Source organism: Papio anubis, chromosome 3 (assembly GCF_008728515.1).
Source record: "Papio anubis isolate 15944 chromosome 3, Panubis1.0, whole genome shotgun sequence".
Taxonomy (NCBI): domain Eukaryota; kingdom Metazoa; phylum Chordata; class Mammalia; order Primates; family Cercopithecidae; genus Papio; species Papio anubis.
Genome location: NC_044978.1, coordinates 125,409,578 through 125,429,348, shown reverse-complemented (window position 1 = coordinate 125,429,348; position 19,771 = coordinate 125,409,578). Strand labels below are relative to the sequence as shown.

Genomic DNA, 19,771 nt, shown 5'->3' with positions numbered 1-19,771 from the left:
CCATATGAGGACACAAGGAGAAGTCATCCTCTCTCTGCCATATGAGAACACAAGGACAGAAGAGGGCTCTTGCCAGAACCCAAGTATGCTGGCATCATGATCTCAGACTTCCAGCTTCCAGAACTTTACAAAATAAATGTTTGTTTTTTAAGCCATCCAGTCTATGGAAATTTGCTGTTCTGGAAATAGCAGCCAGAACAGCAGCTAAGACAGATGTGTGTGTCTGTGTGTGTGTGTCTGTGTGTGTGTGTGTGTGTGTGTTTTAACATGAAAGGTAGCAAAATATTTGAAACAATATTGCAATCTACCACAATGAGAATCACCACTTAACATTTATAAGCTCATCCGATCTTCACAACAAAACCTATTAGGTAGATAAAAATATCATCCGTTATCTAAAGCTTATACAACAAATGAGAGACAGAGCTAGTATCTGAACCCAAGCAGTCGGCCTCAAGACTGATCCTTAATCAATAGGCCATGCTGCTTTTCACGATTTGCTGCCTTTCATTTGCTAACTCTCTGTCAGACACAGTTCCCTTCTCCCCTACTCCCTCCACCAACTGGTAAAGTCAGCCAAATGCCTAATGCCGAGACTTCAGCCATCTGTTATTTTTACCTACATTGCCACATTCATTTATTTATTCAAAAATATATATTGAGCATCTGTGGACATGACGTGATACAAAGCAGTAGGCAGAGAGTGGGTACAAAGATACATCAGAAATAGATGATGGGTTCTGTTCCCATGAACCTAGTGAAAATATATATAACTAGAAGAATAAATCATAAACACATATGAACCTACAATTAAATTGCTATGGGAAAGTCAGAAGAATAAGTGAATTATGCTGGTGAAGGAGCCCTAGAAAAAGATGGGAAAGAGATATTTAGTTGTCTTTGAAGGATAGATGGAGTATGAAGGTGGGCAGATGGAAGGGAAGGAAAGGAATGCATGAAGATAGGGCGTGAGGACATGTGGTGGGGCCACAGAGCCATTAGTTCCAGGCCACATTCAGGAGGGCCCACAGAAGAGTTTATACCCTGATTCAGGAATGCATACACTGGCAATACTAAAGGCGTCCTCTGTCACCCTATTTTAAACTGTTCCAGTACTGGATCACGCTGCCTGTGCTGACTAGGAATGAATATTTTTATAGACCCTGTAATTATCTTTGAATAGCACAATTATGTGACATTGTGTTTTGTAGACACTAAAAGCATTAATTTGATAAATGTTATCTTTGAAAATATATCAAATTTTTAAAATCTTGTTTTGGCTTTTCTTCATTTCTAAAAAAATATATCAGCAGCTTCAAAAAAAAAGAAAGCAGGTTTCATGTCTTTCAGTGTCTTTACAGTAAAACACGGTGGGAAGAAAATACAATCATTTTGGCTGCGAAAAATCGTTCAGTTCATACTTCAGCAAATATTTAATGAGCACTTAGTATAAACAGGGTCTTATTCTAGGTGTTGGGGATGTCGCAGTGAAGAAAGGGTACACATTTCTGTAGTCATGGCATCTGCATTCTACTGAGTATATAGGAGAAGTAATGAATAGCTAAATTGTGCATTTGTGGAGGAACCAGACTTTGATTGCCAGGCTAACTAGTATCTTTTTTTTTTTTTTTTTTTTTTTCCTGCAGACAGTGGGAAGTCATCGAAGGTTTTCTGCAGGGACATGATGAAAGCTAGGCTTTAGGGGATTAATCGAGCAGTACTATGGTAGGTGGAGGTGAACTAGAAAGGGACTTGGGTGGAAGAAGAGGCATTCAGAAAGCAGTTCATGCCATGCAGAAGCAGTTCATGGTGTCCAGCAGATGCAAAACTGGTCCTAAAGTGGGGTAAACAGAGTGAATGCAAAGGTTGGACAAGATGTAAAAGATCCCTATGAGATAAAACAGCAGGGGATGAATTCCTCATTGTGTGAATGTGAAACCAAGGGAAAAAAGAAAATCAAAGTTCCTGTGGGTTGCAGCCTCATCTCTGGTAAGGGCAAGGTGGTTTAGCCCAGAGTGGGCTTTGGCATCAGATGACCCTAGCTTCCAAGTCTGGTCTGACATTTAACAGCTGTGAAACTTTGGGCAGGTTGGTTAATCTCTCTGAGCTTCAGTTACCCCATCTGTAAAAGTGAAAAATAATTCCTAACGGCAGGATTAAATAAGATAATAAGTGTAAAGCACAGAACACAGACAGCTCCCAGTGGCTTTTTATTGTGATTATTATGGTTACATGGAAGATGAACTGCCTTGGGGGATGCATTTGAAGTAACTGCTGGACATCCAGAGAGAGATGTTGAGCATTTTCTGTGCTGAACGCTTCACAAACCTCATCTCAGTTTGTCCTCACAACAAGCCTATGAGGAAGATATGGTTGTCATTACTATTTTACAAATGAAGAAAATGAGATTTAGTTCACTTAACTTAGCCCAGTCTAAGCAGCTAGTGAGGTTCAGAACTCAGATCCCCCTGCCTCCAAAGCCCATACTCTTAAAACATTCAAGGTTCGGAGCAAACCCAGAAGAGGCACTTAATTTAGTTTAAAAACTCTAACTCTCCCTGGCCACCCATCCTCAAACACCTCCCATACCCACCACTTGGCTGGCCCTGATTCTCCTGCGTGCTTATGAAGGAATGAGGTCAGTCTGAAGGCGGCTGCCCTGCCCATCTCAGCAGCCTCTTTTGGTGGATTAGAACAGATTTTGCTGTTTCTGCTCAGACACTTATCAGTCAGCATAATCACGGTCATAGACAGCTCTTTTGGCCCTGGACTGGTAGTCACTGTCCTTCCAGATTTGCTGTGTCCTATCTCTGGTAATATTCACCAAGCTGCCTTGGTGAATATTAAGGAATATTAAGGGCTGGGAGTTAACGTGATTGAAACATACCAACCCAGGAGTCAAGACCCAGGTTCATTTTAGGCCTTTGCCACTTACTACCTGTTCGATTTGGGGAAAGTTTCTTTTCCTTTTTGAGCTTCTTTCTCTTCTTCATTTGCAAAGCAGAGATAATGACCCCAGGTTCAAACCAATCAACAAGGAAATGAAGACAATCTGCAGAAAGAATCACTGTGCAACTAGCAACCATTCTCTGTGACACCCCCCAGTCCTAACAGTGCCCAAATGGAAGAATGAGAAAGATGGGGACTTTTCGCCCCAGAAGATGTCAGGAGATTCATGAGCCATAGAATATGCCCAAGGGAAACATCTTCCTGACCCTTTCATCAGACTACCTTGACCTTCTGTTAGACCTATTTTAATTCTTCTTTTGTTTCCCAAGTGCAGTCATATTGACTCATTTTTCACTCAAGAAAAAGTGTAGCATTCACAGGAACAGTTCTGTCCCTCTTGTTTCAATGTTAACTTCAGCATTACCTGTGTAGATTACAGGTTTCTGATCCAAAACAAGCTCTACTTAAAACAGAATGGAAGCAGCTCTCTGACTCACTTTGCAGGTTAATATCAAGCATGTTAATAGCTTTGCCATTGCTCAGTGAACAGATTCTAGCAACAAAGACTACTATGGTGTTCTTTCCTAATAATTTTCTGGGTATGGATCCACAAATTGGCTTTCAGAAATTCATGGCACAAAGATGGCATTTGCCAGCCAGTATTTGGAAAGAATCTGATATTCTCAGAAGAAAGTATGATGTAAATTGTTCTGTAATGTTAGGGGAGTTTAACATTGCTTCTATTCGAAGTCAATCCCTTTAACATATTGGCCGAGCACAGTGGCCCATGCCTGTAATCCTAGCACTTTGGGAGGCCAAGGCAGGCAGAGTGCTTGAGGTCAGGAGTTCAAGGCCAGCCTGACCAACATGGTGAAACCCCATCTCTACTAATAATATAAAAATTAGCCAGATGTGGTGGCAGGCGCCTGTAATCCCAGCTACTCAGGAGGCTGAGGCAGGAAAATCGCTTGAACCCTGGAGGTGGAGGTTGCAGTGAGCCAAGATGCATCACTGCACCCCAGCCTGGATGACAGAGCAAGACTCCATCTCAAAGAATAAATCCATAACTAAAATAAGATAAATAAAATATTAACTCATCTCACTGAGCAAAGACCTGCCTTTTTATTAGCATTCACTTCTCACACTGCCTCACAGGCAGGCGTTTTCGTGTTTTCCCTTTCTTTTCCTTTAATGTACGATCTGGCCTGTCTAAGGAGACACCGAAATGCCAGAGCAGTCAAGCGAATAATCGGCATTTACTGTGGGCTCTGCCACATTTTCCAACCAGAAGGACGGCAGAGTTGAATGAGTGGGGGTCTTTGCATGTGGCTTTGTGCAGCAGGCCTGCCAAGCATTACTATTCCAGCCCTTAAACCTGTGCCAGACTGTTAATGTCTTAATGCTTATTCAAGTGTCAGGGAGTGCTGGCAGATGTCAGAGAGAATGGGAGGCTGTCAATAAGGAAATTACTTACATTCACAGGGTGATTGCAGCAGTCTGTCAGGTAGCGTTTGAGAGGATGTCATGCTGAAAGAAGGAAGCCAAGGGAAAAAAAAAAAAGGTGGCAGCAAACAGCATTGAGGGAGGGTCTTTTAAAAAAATTGTTTGGGGATTTTTTTTTTCTTTTATTTCTGGAGCTAAACTTCAGACACAGCAGTCACACACAGGTCAAGGAATAAACAAGATGGTATTTCCTATTTGTGGAAACCTTAAACATAAGAGCTGGGGGACAAGGGGGCTTTTGTTGCTTGACACCGACGAAAAATTCAAGCTCTTTTCTGAGATGGCAGCAGGAATTAGCAACGCATAGGGTGTTCCATGAGTTATATATGTCATCCAACAACCCTTTACCTACCTACTATGTGCTAGGTGTGGTCAATAATGCAGTGACTAACTGTACACAGGAAATACATTCTTAAAACACATTTTTGAAATTCTAAGCGGGGAAAGACATCCTCTTTGCTGTGCAGTTTTAAGATGAAGAATTTGAATGAAGTAGTATCTCACCCATGTAACTTTCACAGCGCCTGCCTGTCTTTGCTTGCATGGGGAGGGGACTTGAAGAATGAGCTTCTGGAGAAGGCAGTCTTGCCTTTAAAAGCGTCTCTTAGTTGTTCCGGATTTGCCATGGTGATTCTATTTATTACCTCCTTTTGCCTGGAAAGTTCTATTCCTGTCTTTTTTATTTTACTGGTCTTTATACTCTCCACCTTATCCCTCCAGGGAGAGCCTCCTCAGGAGCTTATGATGGAGTTACATCTCGATTAACCCATCATAAGTAAAAAATGTCATAAATAGAAAATACATTGATACTTTCTGACAAACCCATTGTACATTTGAAAACTTGGAAGTTGAACTATCCTTAAGTTGGAATCTGTGGGTCTGTGGGTGTGCTTGGAAGAGGAGGGAGTAAAAATACTGTTGTCGTTAGTCAGTAGTCAGATGCAATTGTCTAATTACATGGGGAAAAATGTGATCATAGTTACGAAACTTACATTTTAAATGAAAAGTCAGCCCCTCAGAATCACTCTGGAAACGTGAGACATCTTTAGTGCTCATCCTTGATGATGAGAAAAACACCCTTGCATTTAGAGAGAACATGGCAATTCCATTCATAGTTAATGGTGATTTTTTAAGGCTGTCATTACTTAATGTCACATTTTCATTGTAACATAGCTCCCTTCCATATTTCAGAATTTAACCCAGAAGGAATAACAGAGAGGATGTGAGTCATATTTGTTAGTTAGCTTTAGACTGACCAAAGAAAAGCAAATATTTTCCTGATGGAAACTCCAGAGCTGATGGTGCTCAAGAGTACAAGAATCAAGGACAGTCAACCAGACTCCTGAAAGATGCTGCTGCAGTGATTGTCTCCGTGGGGACAAAATCAGCTGGGTGAAATAGCGGGTAATAGCTAAAGTCCAGATGTGGCCTGGACAGATTCCTATGCCCCCACTCTCTACTGCCCTTCCTGTCCACAGTTCCTCTCTCCTCCCCCAGATCAAGAGGGGTGGAGTTGGGATTCTGGATAAGAATGTGCTCAGGTCCACATCAGCATAGCCCTCTCCCCAGGAGCATCCTGCCTACCTGCTGGCCTGCCTGTGTACTCATGGAATTTGCAGGGCGCATACCTCAATCAGTTTACACCAGTCATGGATGAGGCTCCGGGCCTTTTGAAGTGTCCTCTGTACCTTTGAAGTGCTCTCCCCAAGGGAGCATAAGCAAATTTCTGGGAAAAAAGTGTAGCAGGACTTAACCTATCCCCAGGGAAATTCTTCCAGAGATACCTCACATTTCAGGAAAGATTAAATAAGCTTTTATGAAGACATAAAAGGCTTTCCATCTTGTTCTCGCTAAGCTGAAGCAGAGAACAATCAGGTTGGAAACTCTCTACCATCCACATATTAGCTCTGAAATATCTTTCTTACTTCGAGCTGTAGCTTCTCAATGCCCACCTCCACTGGCCTTTACACCAGCTACAGACGACCTAACCTTTTCTCCTATGTGCTGGAATATTAAGCTGTGGGTAAAAGTCAGAGCATATTAATCAGTCAATCCAGGAATAACACTGAATGATATACTTAAAAACACAGAAAAACATGCACTCTGTAGACACAATCAATATCATGGCAAAATTCTGGAAATGCCAGAAAAACATTAACGAATAATTAAATTTCCCATGTGCATTTATTTTCCCACTCGGTTACTGCTTATTTTACTAACTCTATTAAAAATTTAAAATCCATTGGAATCACTCTATTTTTTACAAATTAAAATCCATAGTATTTTAAAAATATTTTCTTCCTGCCCCTATCCTTTCTAATGTTATGATGGCTATCATGCTCAATTTTCATATTTCTTGTTTCCTGTTCTCTAATGGGATACCTGTCAAGAGGCAAAGAGAAAAATAATATCACAAAGCCAATGACTGTCATTTATTAAGTACTTACAAAGTGCTGGGATAACCTCTTTGCATTTACTATGTTACTAAGACTTTAGGACAATCCATTACCCTTATTTCCTAGGTGGATATTAAAGTTTAGTAATGTTAACTCAAGAACCTTAAGGCTGGGAGTGGCGGCCCACACCTGTAATCCCAGCACTTTGGGAGGCTGAGGTGGGCAGATCACCTGAGGCCAGGAGTTCAAGACCAGCCTGGCCAACATTGTGAAACCCCATCTCTACTAAAAACTACAAAAATTAGCTGGGTGTGATGGTAAGTGCCTGTAATCCCAGCTACTCAGGAGGCTGAGGCATAAGAATCGCTTGAACCCAGGAGGCAGAGGTTGCAGTGAGCCACGATTGTACCACTGCACTTCAGCCTGGGCTACTGAGCAAGACCCTGTCTCAAAACAAAATATAAAACAAAAACAAAACAAAGAACACTAAATTAGTAATTCTAGTTCAAAAGTCATTTCCTCAGAACCACCACCCTTAACTAGGACATATACCTCTTACGTATTTTTTTTTTAATCTTATCATAACATTTTGAATCTTTCCTTCATTTTTCTTATGTTTGTAATTTTATATTTATTTGCAATTATTTGATTTAAGTGTATTTCCTTGTTAGACTTTAAATTTTAAGACAGCAGAAACTATGTCTACTTTTGCTATTACTTAGCCTGTTATGTAGTAGGATTATAATATATACTGAATGAATCAATATTAGAATGACTTAATTAATAAGTGAACCCTTGTCTGTCTAACTTCAGAATTTGAAAGCTTTACTTTAGACAGAAAAATCGCTTTTTAAATTAAATCCTAGGTGAGGAAATATACAAAGTGATACACAATGTGCAACACTGAGTAGTGCTAAACAAGCTACCTGCGTTTGAATCCGAGCTCCACTACTTTTTAGCTGTTTGATCTTGGACATGTTCCTTAACCTCCCTGTGTCTCAGTTTCTTCATTTGCAGAATAAGAGAACTCACCTCGTGCAGTTATGAGGATTAAATGAATGTGCAACTTCTCAGAATAGCACGTGGTACTTAGAATGTTCTGTGTATGAGTTGGATATTATTATTACTCAGTTACTTACTTGATATAGAGAAATAAAATATCCCAGGCTAATTTCATTTAAAGAACCCTAGGTGATAGCACTTATTCACTGACTCAAACCACCTGTTCTAGTCCTTCTGGTTGGAGGATCCTAAAATTGTTAATCTTAAAAAAGGTCTGTTATCTTTCAAGAAGAAAACACCCAACATGAATCCATCTTGAGATTTTTACTAATATTTTACTCTACAAATTTAGAAAGGAAATATTTAGTGACGATAAATGATGTGTAAGTTTTGAGCATATATTCCCTTAAAAAAAGTCTCTAATACTCTCCCACTGGGCCGACATCCTCTACAATCTTTATCAGTAATTGTGGAATGAGGAATAGCAATCGGAAGGCCTGAACAGAGTTACGCAGTGCCAGATCCATCACAGCTCAGCTACCTAGTAGCTGCTTCTTGTCTCACTTCCACAATCAGAAAATGGAGAGTACATTGACTAGATTGTTTTGATGGTTACATGAGATAAAGCCATAAAGACCTTGGTAGGTCAGAAATGCTTAGTAAAAGTTTTCCGTAACATCCCTCCACCCTTATGCTTCTACTTATAACCATCGCAACCAGGACTTGATCACCTCTTTCCTATCCTTTTGTGCTTTCTCTGAACACTTCTTTAATGTTTCTCCAGCCTTCCTATGACTGGAGTAACCAGGTGATGCCTCTCCTTCACATTTTCCATGAGCTCTCAAGGCCAAGTAATAGAAGTAAAGTAGTAGAAAAATGAGTCATTCAGTCAAAACATGTGAATGAGAATTTGTCTTCACTTCTACTTCTGACTGGCTACTTGATTTTCAGCAAGTTACTTAACCTACCTAGGTTTCCTTTTGCTCTTCTATAGGAGTGAGACTCCATGAAGCGTGTTCTGGAATCAACTTTTTTCCCCCTCTGCCCTATCTGTTTATATCTGTGTCATAATTGCAGTAACAGTAGTACTACTTTCATTTATACTTTCCAAAGTCTTTTATATTTATTGTGTTATTTGGCCACTATATCAACATTGTGAGGTACTCCAAGTTAGGCACTCCACCTCCAGATAAAGAAATTGAGAGCTAAGCCACAGAAAGAATGTTTGATTTGGCAAGGTCACAGAGACCCTAGAACCCATATATTTTACCGTGCTAGGTCAGGCTTTTATGGTGCATCTATTGTATGCATTGCATTGGACAAAGTGCTAATGATAACAGTCCCATACTTTTTTGTAATAGAATACGTGCACAAAGATAAACGATAACCCAAAGCAGTAGATGCCAAGAGGTAAATGAGTAAACCACAGTTACTTTTTCTCTTATTGATTTGCCTGTGGAAAAATAATTCCTTCTTTTCTTAGATGAAATTTTCTCTATTATTGTGTGAGACAGCATTCCCCTCTCTTGGATTCCGTGGAGAGCTTGGTGGGAGAAAAAGATTAATTTTACTTTGATACCATTACTTCAGTGTTACATAAGCACATGCCTTGGTTTGGATATCTTTCAACAGTGGTCTGTTTGAACTTTAAATAGTGCATGTTTAAGTGTAATCTAAAACTTTGGAATTCTGTAGAGCAACAAAAATCAACATTGGAAATTATCATGAGAAGGTTTTTCTTCTGAGTTTTTCCCTGAGTCCATTTTTAGAACTGAGTATATGAGAAGTAAGGAGAGTTTCAGTTTCATTTTTAGCGAAACTGGTAAGTAATAGAATTGATTCTGAAACTCCACAACAAGAATAAGGGATATAAGACTGTCTGGGATACTTTCTACTCAAAAACGTACATTTCCTAGGAGTTTTGATAGGGATTTTCCAAAATCTTTAGATTTTTGAATATGTGCTATATTTATGCAGTTCAAACACAATAAAATATGACAAAGTGTCTTGTGAAAAGTTTCCTTCCTCTTTCTCCCACCCACTGTCTTACACCCACCAAGTTCCCATCCCCTCCCCTAAATAGCTAACTACTTACCAGTTCCTTATTTATCTGACGCCCAATTTTTCATGTATAAAATATTACAGTACAAATATATATTCCTTCTTGTTTCCTTTTAAAAAACAAAGAAACAAACAAACAAAAAAACAAAAACAGTGTCTTGTTCTGCCTCCCAGAGTAAGACCTGGGCTCAAGTGATTCTCCCACCTTAGCCTCCTGAGTAGCTGGGACTACAAGCATGCACCACCACATCTAGTTAATTTCTTAAAGCATTTTTTTCTCACTATGTTGCCCAGGCTGTTCTCTAACTCCTGGTCTCAAGTGATCCTCCTGCTTCAGCCTCCCAAAATGTTGGGATTACAGATGTGAGTCATCATACCTGGTCTCCTCCTTTTAGATATATTGTAAGATACTCTACATGATGATTCTATATATTTTTTCACTAAACAATATATCAGCATTCCATATCAATACGTAGTGTCCCTGTGGTTTCCTATTATACTGCAGAGTGTTTGATTCTGTTATTACATTTTATTTATTAAATAAATACAATTTATTCATCCAATTCACTAATGATGGATATTTAGTTGCTTCTAATCTTTTCTCACAATGGAATGAGTAATGTTCTTTATGTGTTATTTCACATAATGAGTGGAAGGTATCTATACGATAATTTTCTTTAGTTGGTATTATTTGATGAAAACATATGCATTTGTATTCCTCCACTATGGTAGATTTTCTTACGAGTTAGAGGAAAAGATCTCAGAATTAGTTTTAATTTACAATTTTGCTATTATGAGTGAGAGTGACCATTTTTTTATCAGTATAAAAGCCTTTTCAGATACAAACTGTATGTTTGTGTCTTTTTCTGATTTTCTATTGGATTATTAACGATTTTCACATAGTAACATTACAGTAAATAAGTGTATATTCATCATTTCCTAAACTTGCTATGGTTCTCTTTTTTTTTTTTTTTGAAGGTAGTCATTCTTGACTCCTTTTTATTTGAAGCTACAGGTGTAGAATTGTAGCAATCACGTATGAATCATACACCGTTTTTCATTCTGTTCTTAGGATTTGGCCAAAGTCGAATTCAAACAAATAGAAGCATAACTATACCCCAAATCCTTCTCTTTCAATAGCATTCCTCCACATGGTTAAAATTTACTCAGTATCTTTAAAACAACAGTTACAACTAAGACAAATTCCTGATCTTTCTTTCACCTTAAGTAATTTTGGAATCATTCTACCAGTCATTAAAATAAGAACTGGAAGAACTGGTAATGTGAAAAGAAAAACAGAGAGTGAATTGTCTGCAGCATAACTAATGTAACACTATAGCTAAATGATTGTTTGCTCATTTTTCCTTTCTCAGAAGTTTGAAAATGATTCTTTTCCCATTGATATGTAGTTTTCAGAAATTTGCAAAGTAGTGGCCTGTTGTGATTTCTCTGAAGATGCTATAAAATTAACCTGTTGGCTTCATAGTATGCCATGTAGTAAAAAAAAAAGAAAAGTCAGAGTATGAAAGGAAGAAGATGAGGTTGCCTGTATGCTGAATGTTAATTAATTAATAATTAATTCAGCATGTAATATTGAGTAGTGATTATGAGCCAGGCCATCTGCTCAGCTCTGAGAATATGTAGTAGTAAATAAGAAAGGTGTACCCCTTGCCATTCAGCACTTATATTCTAAACCAGTTTCTTTTTACCCCAGTTCACACATGAAAATCACCTGGGGAGCTTTACAGAATTACCAATCCCTTTGTCCAAGTCAAGAATTTCTAGGGGTATAACTCAGGACCAAATTTTTTTTTTAAACTCCCCAATGATTTCTAAGTGAAGCCAGAGTTGAAACCACTAGTCTAGCTAGACCTCAGACATAGCTAGGAAACCACACAATATTTTGAAGAGGAAGTGGTCATGGAAATTTTGATGTGAAGTAATATGAACTACGTAGCATTGACTTGGAAACATTCTTGCCACAATGTTTCACTTAAAAGCAATAGAGGCAAAAGACCTGCATTCCATCCTATAAATAACATAGAGGATAGAAGAACAAGTTAAATGACACTTTGAGGAAAAATATCAAACAAGTTCAGAAACTGGTACTAAGCCACATGGCCTGGCTTCTTCAAAAAAGACAATGTCAAGAAAAGCAAGAAAAGGTTGGAAGTGAGGTAAGAACTGATAAAAAATTAAAAGAGAATGAAGAAACACCAACCAAATATAACACATGAACCTTGGGTATATCCTGGTTCAAAATGTCCTTGGGGACAATTTAGGAAATTTAAATATGTGCTAGAAATTAGATCATATTAGGGATATTAGGGGATATTGTTGCTTTTCTTTAGGTGACAATTATATCATTATCTATGCACAATAATGTCCTTATTTATTTATTTTTTTCAAGATGGAGTCTTGCTCTGTCAACCAGGCTGGAGTGCAGTGGCACAATCTTGGCTCACTGCAACCTCCACCTCCTGGGTTCAAGCAATTCTCCTGCCCCAGCCTTCCGAATAGCTGGGATTACAGGTGCCCGCCACCACACCCAGCTAACTTTTGTATTTTTAGTAGACATGGGGTTTCACCATGTTGGCCAGTCTGGTCTCAAATTCCTGACCTCATGATCCACCCGCCTCAGCCTCCCAAAGTGCTGGGATTATAGGCATGAGCCACTGTGCCCAGCCAAGAATGTTCTTATTTTTAAAAGATTCACACTAAAGTATTTTTATGGGTGTCTGCAATTTTCAAATGGTTCTTCAACAACACAAAATGAAATCACACATATAGATAAGCAAATATAGTCACACTTTTTAAAGGAGTTTGGAAAAGGCTGAGGTATTAAAGATGAAAGAGGCTACTAAATAGTGATGATAATTATATTTAATTAACTACAGTTTCTTGAGTGAGTTCTACGTTCCAGATACTGTGCTAATGACATTATATGCATGATTTAATTTTATTTTTAAAATAAGCTTGATTATTTTAATCTTATGAATGAGAAAACTGAAGCTCGGAATGATTGAACCACTTGTTCAAGTTCACACTGAGCTAGGATTTGAACCAAGTTCTTCCTGTTTCCATTGTGGGTGATCTTGATCATTATGCAGCTTTGCCTCCACCCTAAACTGTAAGATAAGCACTGAGGTAATGGAAAGCCCATTTGCTTTGGATTTACTTCAGTTACAGCACTTATTACAATGCAAATTCACCTAATTATTTATGTGTCTGCTCCACAGACTGTGTCCTCCTTGTCATACAAAGAACATAATCTTTGGAATCAGGCTCAGCTGGGTCCAAATCTTGGCTTTGTAATTTATTAGATATTTGTTCTTAAGCAATTTATAAACACTTTTTCTGAGCTTCAGGTTTCTCTTCCGTGAAGATAGAGATACTACGTGCTGAATAGGGATTGTTATGCAGATGACATAAATATATGTGGAAAGTACTTACCACAATCCCTGGAGCATATATATATGTGTGTGTGTATATGTATGTGTACGTATGTGCATACACACATGTGTGTGTACATATGTATATGTATATACACATATGAATGTTGTACACATGTATATGCATATACATATGTATATGTGTATGTGTATATGTATATGTGTATATGTGTATGTGTATATGTATATGTGTATATGTATATGTATATGTATATATGTATGTATATATGTATATGTATGTACATATGTATATGTATATATGTATATGTATATATGTATATGTATATGTATATATGTATATGTATATACATGTATATGTGTATGTATATATATACGTGTGTGTGTGTGTATATATATACAGTGCTCAGTAAATGTTAGTCATTCCCTACCCACCCCACCTTCCCTGAAATTTAATTTGTATGGCTATAAATAATTCCTGCTTACACAGGAAAAACCCCTGATGTTCAAAGTGATTGCCAATGCTGGATCCCCCAGTCACTTGAAGCAATCATTAAGTATCAACTTGGCATCGGGCACTGTGGCTTTGAATCCTAAAAGCTACAACGGAACTTAACTAGTGTTCAAAACTACGTGTTTATTAGTGTTAAACCATCAGTATCATGGTCATTATGATTTTTTTATTGAGGCTGTGCCAGGTATTAAATTTTCCTTCTAGGAACTTAAAATTAGGATTTTTCAAAGGGTTTCTAAAATGTAGGCAGAAATAGTTATTACTAATCTATTTTGGGACTATGCAAGTTCATTCCAGGTAAGTGGAATAGTATGAAGAAAGTCATAGACGTGGGAAAACTTAGGATTATTATTCCCCTAAAGACACTCAGCCCACTCAATTGAGTTGCTGTGTATATAGAAGTGTAAATAAGAGAGGCCAGGCATGGTGGCTCACACCTGTAATCCCAGCACTTTGGGAGGCCAAGGCGGGTAGATCACCTGAGGTCAGGAGTTCGAGACCAGCCTGGCCGACATGGTGAAACCCCATCTCTACTAAATACAAAACAATTAGCTAGGCATGGTGGCACATGCCTGTAATCCCAGCTACTTGGGAGGCTGAGGCAGGAGAATCACTTGAACCCAGGAGGTGGAGGTTACAACGAGCTGAGATTGCGCCATTGCACTCCAGTCTGGGCAACAGGAGCAAAACACCATCTCAAAAAAAAAAAAAAAGAAAAAGAAAGAAAAGAAAGTGTAAATAAGTGATAAGATTGGAAAGTTTGGTTAAGAATCTTGATTTCTTAAATATAGCAAACCCCTGTCAGTTTGGGAGCAAATGAGCAATTCATGTTCTTGACATAGCCCATATCAGTGGTAGTCTAGTAGAGCAGTGTATTATATGTGAGTCTGTGTGTGTGGTGGGATGTGGTAATCAAGTAGGTGGTCGTTTCTCTAATCTCCAAATGCAATGGGACCAGAAATCGCAAAAGAAAGTAGGGAGACTTTTCAGGGTACGAAATAAGAGGATATAGCCACTGGCTGGATGTAGGCAAGAAGCTTGACAGAGGAGGTCAAGCTGACTCTGAAGTTTCAAGCCTCTGTGGCCAGGAGAATAAAAATAACATGATCAAAAATGAGAAAACCATAAGGGGGACCTGGTTTGGGGGCGGTGAGATATTTCCTAATATAAATTATGAGTTTGTTAGACCTCACCTCTGTGTCTTTTTGAAATGAGTCACTCTAAAACCCACTTTTAGAGACAGGTCATCATGAGGCTGAAGGCTTAAAACAGTGAGATATATCTCTTCTTAGGTAGCAGAGAAGGGCACATAACATCTTTAGGAGCCAATAAATGGGCACAGAACAAGGCAAAGGGCTTTCAAAATTTCTCTTTGAGCCGGTAAGCACAGACTAGCCCAGAATACCCCTAGCCTGAAACTTATGGGTGTTCCATGGCCCATGGGGTCTATAACTCAATTTTCTTTATGGATAGGTTAGTTGAAAAACAGGGAAATAAAGTCACGTGTGGTGACTCATGGCCGTAGTCCCAGCACTTTTGTAGGCCGAGGCAGGCAGATCCTGTGAGCACAGGAGCTTGAGACCAGCCTGGGTAACATGGCCAAATCCTGTCTATACCAAAAAATACAAAAATTAGCTGGGTGTGGTGGCACATGCCTGTAGTCCCAGATACTCAGGAGGCTGAGGTGAGAGGATCCCCTGAGCCCAGGGAGGTCAGTCTTGTGAACAGAGTGAAACCCTGTCTCAGCAAGGAAGGAAGGAAGGAAGGAAGGGAGGGAGGGAGGGAGGGAGGAAGGAAGGAAGGAAGGAGAGAGGAAGGACAAAGGAAGGAAGGAAGGAGAGAGAAAAGGAAAGGAAGAGAGGAAGAAAGAAAGGGAATAATTCTGGAAAGGGAGTTTGGGGGAGATAGGTAGAAGATTTAAAAATGCAACATATTTTGTCTCATTTATTTATTCAATAGATATTGAGCACCTACTAGATATCAAGTATTGTTGTGGGCATTAGGGTTTAGACAAAATTTTTGTTAGCATGTACTTTTTATTCTAATTATCCTATTATAATTTATATTCTATGACTTTGTGGCTTTGATTTGCATTTCTCTAATGACCAGTGATGAGGAGCTTTTTTTCTTGTTTGTTGGCTGCATAAATGCCTTCTTTTGAGAAGTGTCTGTTCATATCTTTCACCCACTTTTTGATGGGGTTTTTTGTTTTTTTCTTGTAAATTTGTTTTAAGTTCTTTGTAGATTCTGGATATTAGCCCTTTGTCAGATGCATAGATTGCAAAATTCTTCTCCTATTCTATGGTTCTCTGTTCACTCTGATGATAATTTCTTTTGCTGTGCAGAAGCTCTTTAGTTTAATTAGATCCCATTTGTCAATTTTGGCTTTTGTTGCCATTGCTTTTGGTGTTTTAGTCATGAAGCCTTTGCCCATGCCTATGTCCTGAATTGTATTGCCTAGGTTTTCTTGTAGGGATTTTATGGTTTTAGGTCTTATGTTTAAGTCTTTAATCCATCTTGAGTTAATTTTTATATAAGGTGTAAGGAAGGGGGTCCAGTTTCAGTTTTCTGCATATGGCCAGTCAGTTTTCCCAATACCATTTAGAGAAATGCAAATCAAAACCACAGTGAGATTCCATTTCACGCCAGTTAGAAGGATGATCATTAAAAAGTCAGGAAACCACGGATGCTGGAGAGGATGTGGAGAAATAGGAACGTTTTTACACTGTTGGTGGGAGTGTAAATTAGTTCAACCATTGTGGAAGACAGTGTGGCAATTCCTCAAGGATCTAGCACCAGAAATAACATTTAACCCAGCAATCCCATTACTGGGTATATACCCAAAGGATTATAAATCATTCTACTATAAAGACACATGCATATGTATATTTATTGCAGCACTGTTCACAATAGCAAAGACTTGGAACCAACTCAAATGCCCGTCAATGTTAGACTGGATAAAGAAAATGTGGCACATATACACCATGGAATACTATGCAGCCATAAAAAAGGATGAGTTCATGTCCTTTGCAGGGACATGGATGAAGCTGTTAACCATCACTCTCAGCAAACTAACACAAGAACAGAAAACCAAACATCGCATGTTCTCGCTCATAAGTGGAGTTGAACAATGAGAACACATGGACCCAGGGAGGGGAACATCACACACCGGGGCCTGTCGTGGGGTGGGGGGCTAGGGAAGGGATAGCATTAGGAGAAGAAGTACCTAATGTAGATGATGGATTGATAGGTGCAGCAAACCACCAATGCCCCTGCCGATAAATTATTACTCCAGAAGTAGAATTCCATCATTGAAGGTGAATCTCAAGTCTGTTTAAATCAGACCCAGAGTGGAGGTATTACTATGCCATGATCCATTTAACTGCAGCCACTGCCTTTAGTACAGGCCGGAGCCTTAGGGAAAAGTCGAAGCAGATCCCCACGGGATCTTTTGGGCATCATAAAGATTAGCATAATGCAGAAATTGAGCTTCAGAGAAAAGATATGACCGTAATCCCTAATATCAGTGTGGTTAGGTCAAGTCTGTCACTTCTGGACCTCTGCAAGCCTCTTGGCTGCTAAGGTATCCACATGGAGCCAGCCTAATCCCTTCATTTTACAGTTGAGAACACCAAGAATCTGAAATGTTAGCTTCTCCCACAGCAAAGCCAGTATGACAGGTTCCTGTATTTGTTCCTACACTGAAATTTCTCTTTGAAATATCCGCCAAGGGCTCTTGCTCCCCAGGTGAGACAATGAGTCCCTTCCACTGTTTGCTCTCAACAGGTTGTCCTGTTTTGCATTTCCTCCCTCCTTCTGTGTGCTCTGGAATGAGTTCTGCTAGCCTTTGTGCAAATGACCCATTTCAGTATACTGGTTGTTTCTTCCTAAAAGAGTTGTTTAACAGGTTCAAACATTCCCTCCTTGAAGCATGGGTTGTTACTGTTAAATTTAAAGTGAAAAATTTCTACCACTATGTAGTTTGCAGTTCTTAAAAGACCAAGGATGGAAGGAAGGAAGGAAAAAGGAATTTAAAAAGGATCCCAAAACTCCTGTATTCATGTATAAAGTCTACTAGGTACCTTGTCAAGTGAGATGTGCCTCAGGTTTGTCATTGTGATAAGCTTTGAAGGGTTTGTTCTGGCAGGATATGTGCTTATTGTTTTCTCACCAGTGGAAAAACACAGAACAAAATTCATGTTCATTTTGTTGTTGTTGCTGTGTTCTGAATCAAAAGATGGCAATATATCTGCCATTAGCCTTAATGCAAGAGCAAGAACAGGACTAACCAAAATTGTATCTATTTAATGATGCTTTCAAAAGTATGTCTTAGTTCAATTATTTTGGAGAAAAATAAAACTCCTCAGTATTTTTTAATTTAGAAATTTGGGTTCATGACTGCCTTTTGTAAACAGCTGGTGTTTGACTTTTTAACTTAAGAAGGCAGGGCATTCAAGAGTTTGTTGTGAGTTCTTAAAAAAACAACAAACAGACTAAAGACACATGTTGTGTTTATCTATGGAATTTTATCCAGACTAAGAGATTTTATTTTGCCCGTGGCTATGAATTTCTTGCTGTGAGAGGTGTTAAATTCATGCCTTAGTCTTTCTTAGACTTCTTTCCTTACATACTTAGGAGATAATCTCTTTTAAATTATTGAGCAATAGTCTAGGTCAGAAAATGCCTTATCTCTTCAATACTTTCCAAACTTCACTTCAAGCAACAGTCATATTCTTCCACCCCATCTCCTCTCCCAAATACATCTCCAAACACACTCCTTGACTGTCATGACAGACCTGAGGTAAATGGATCATCCCCCTAATAAGAAGACATATCCTTACATTCAACCTCCATTTCACTTTAGTTCTTGACCACTCTTCAGAGACAGCTAATTGGAGACAATTACGTGGATAATTGTAGATTCTAAAATTATCACTGGTTAATTCCAGGCCCTGGAAACATTAATCACGTGCTAATGGTGTTAGCCTGTGGGAGATTTGACTTTAAAGCAGGCTTCAGTCACGAATCAAAGCTCATTTGTGTGTTAACTATGTGTCACAATGTACATCACTGTTTCAGAAGAGACACCCACAATCACATCAAAAAACAAAAGGGGGCTAATTTGATAGGCTGTGTGAGATGCATAACATTCTTTAACACACTTTATATCACATAGGGTATAATTTTGTACAGTGAAGCCAAATAAAATTCTCTGGACTATTGATTGACAGTTATACTTTATAAATGTGATTAATCAATGAGTGGAAAAAGGCAAAGCAATAACATTATTAGTATGTATTGCCTTAAAATGTAAGCTTTAAATATAGAAGTTTAAGGTTATGTAGTATAGGTACATGAAAATATCCAATTTTAATTATAAAATTCTTTAATTTTTTTTGAAGAAACATACACAATAAAAAAGTATAAACACCCATCTACCTGTGATGCACAAATGATAATAATGAACATTTTGTCATATGAGCTTTAAGTTGTTCTTTAGGAAAAAAATCAACTACTACAAGTAAATTGAAGTTCCATTCCTATTCCCAGAGATAGCCACCCTCTCTGTCTAGTTAAATACAATTAAATTACATGATGTTTCCTTTTATTTTTGTGTAGAAAATAGATTCACCATTATGCTTTTCCATAACAATATCTAAATATATTGCACAGAAATTCTGGCTTTATTACTGAAATCATCTGTGTGTCAAAATGAATGTTTAGATATTTTACAAATTTAAACTTCACAGAATCATTTAGAGATCATCTGAAGACTTCAGGGAAATGCTCTAATAGTCTTGTGAAAATTATTTTATTATACAAAATAGAAAATCTCTTAGGTACATGTTTTCCTGGTGACAATAGTAAATGCTAATTAGACAAGCTTTTTTGATTGACATAATTTCTTGAATTTACTTTATGAAGTGTAATTAATA

At 38.4% G+C, this 19,771-nt stretch overlaps 1 protein-coding gene and 1 long non-coding RNA gene across 4 annotated transcripts in view; one reads left to right on the top strand and one right to left on the bottom strand.

Moving 5' to 3' along the window:
• The window catches only part of RASGEF1B (RasGEF domain family member 1B), a 614,418-nt gene that overhangs the window by 536,675 nt on the left and 57,972 nt on the right, over positions 1-19,771 (top strand). The window lies entirely within an intron of this gene.
• LOC103884373 lies at positions 2,192-5,056 on the bottom strand. The gene is made up of 4 exons (XR_646936.4): positions 4,957-5,056; positions 4,424-4,476; positions 2,939-3,052; positions 2,192-2,356 (listed from the first exon to the last, which is right to left on the bottom strand). It is a non-coding gene; the product is annotated as an uncharacterized LOC103884373 (long non-coding RNA).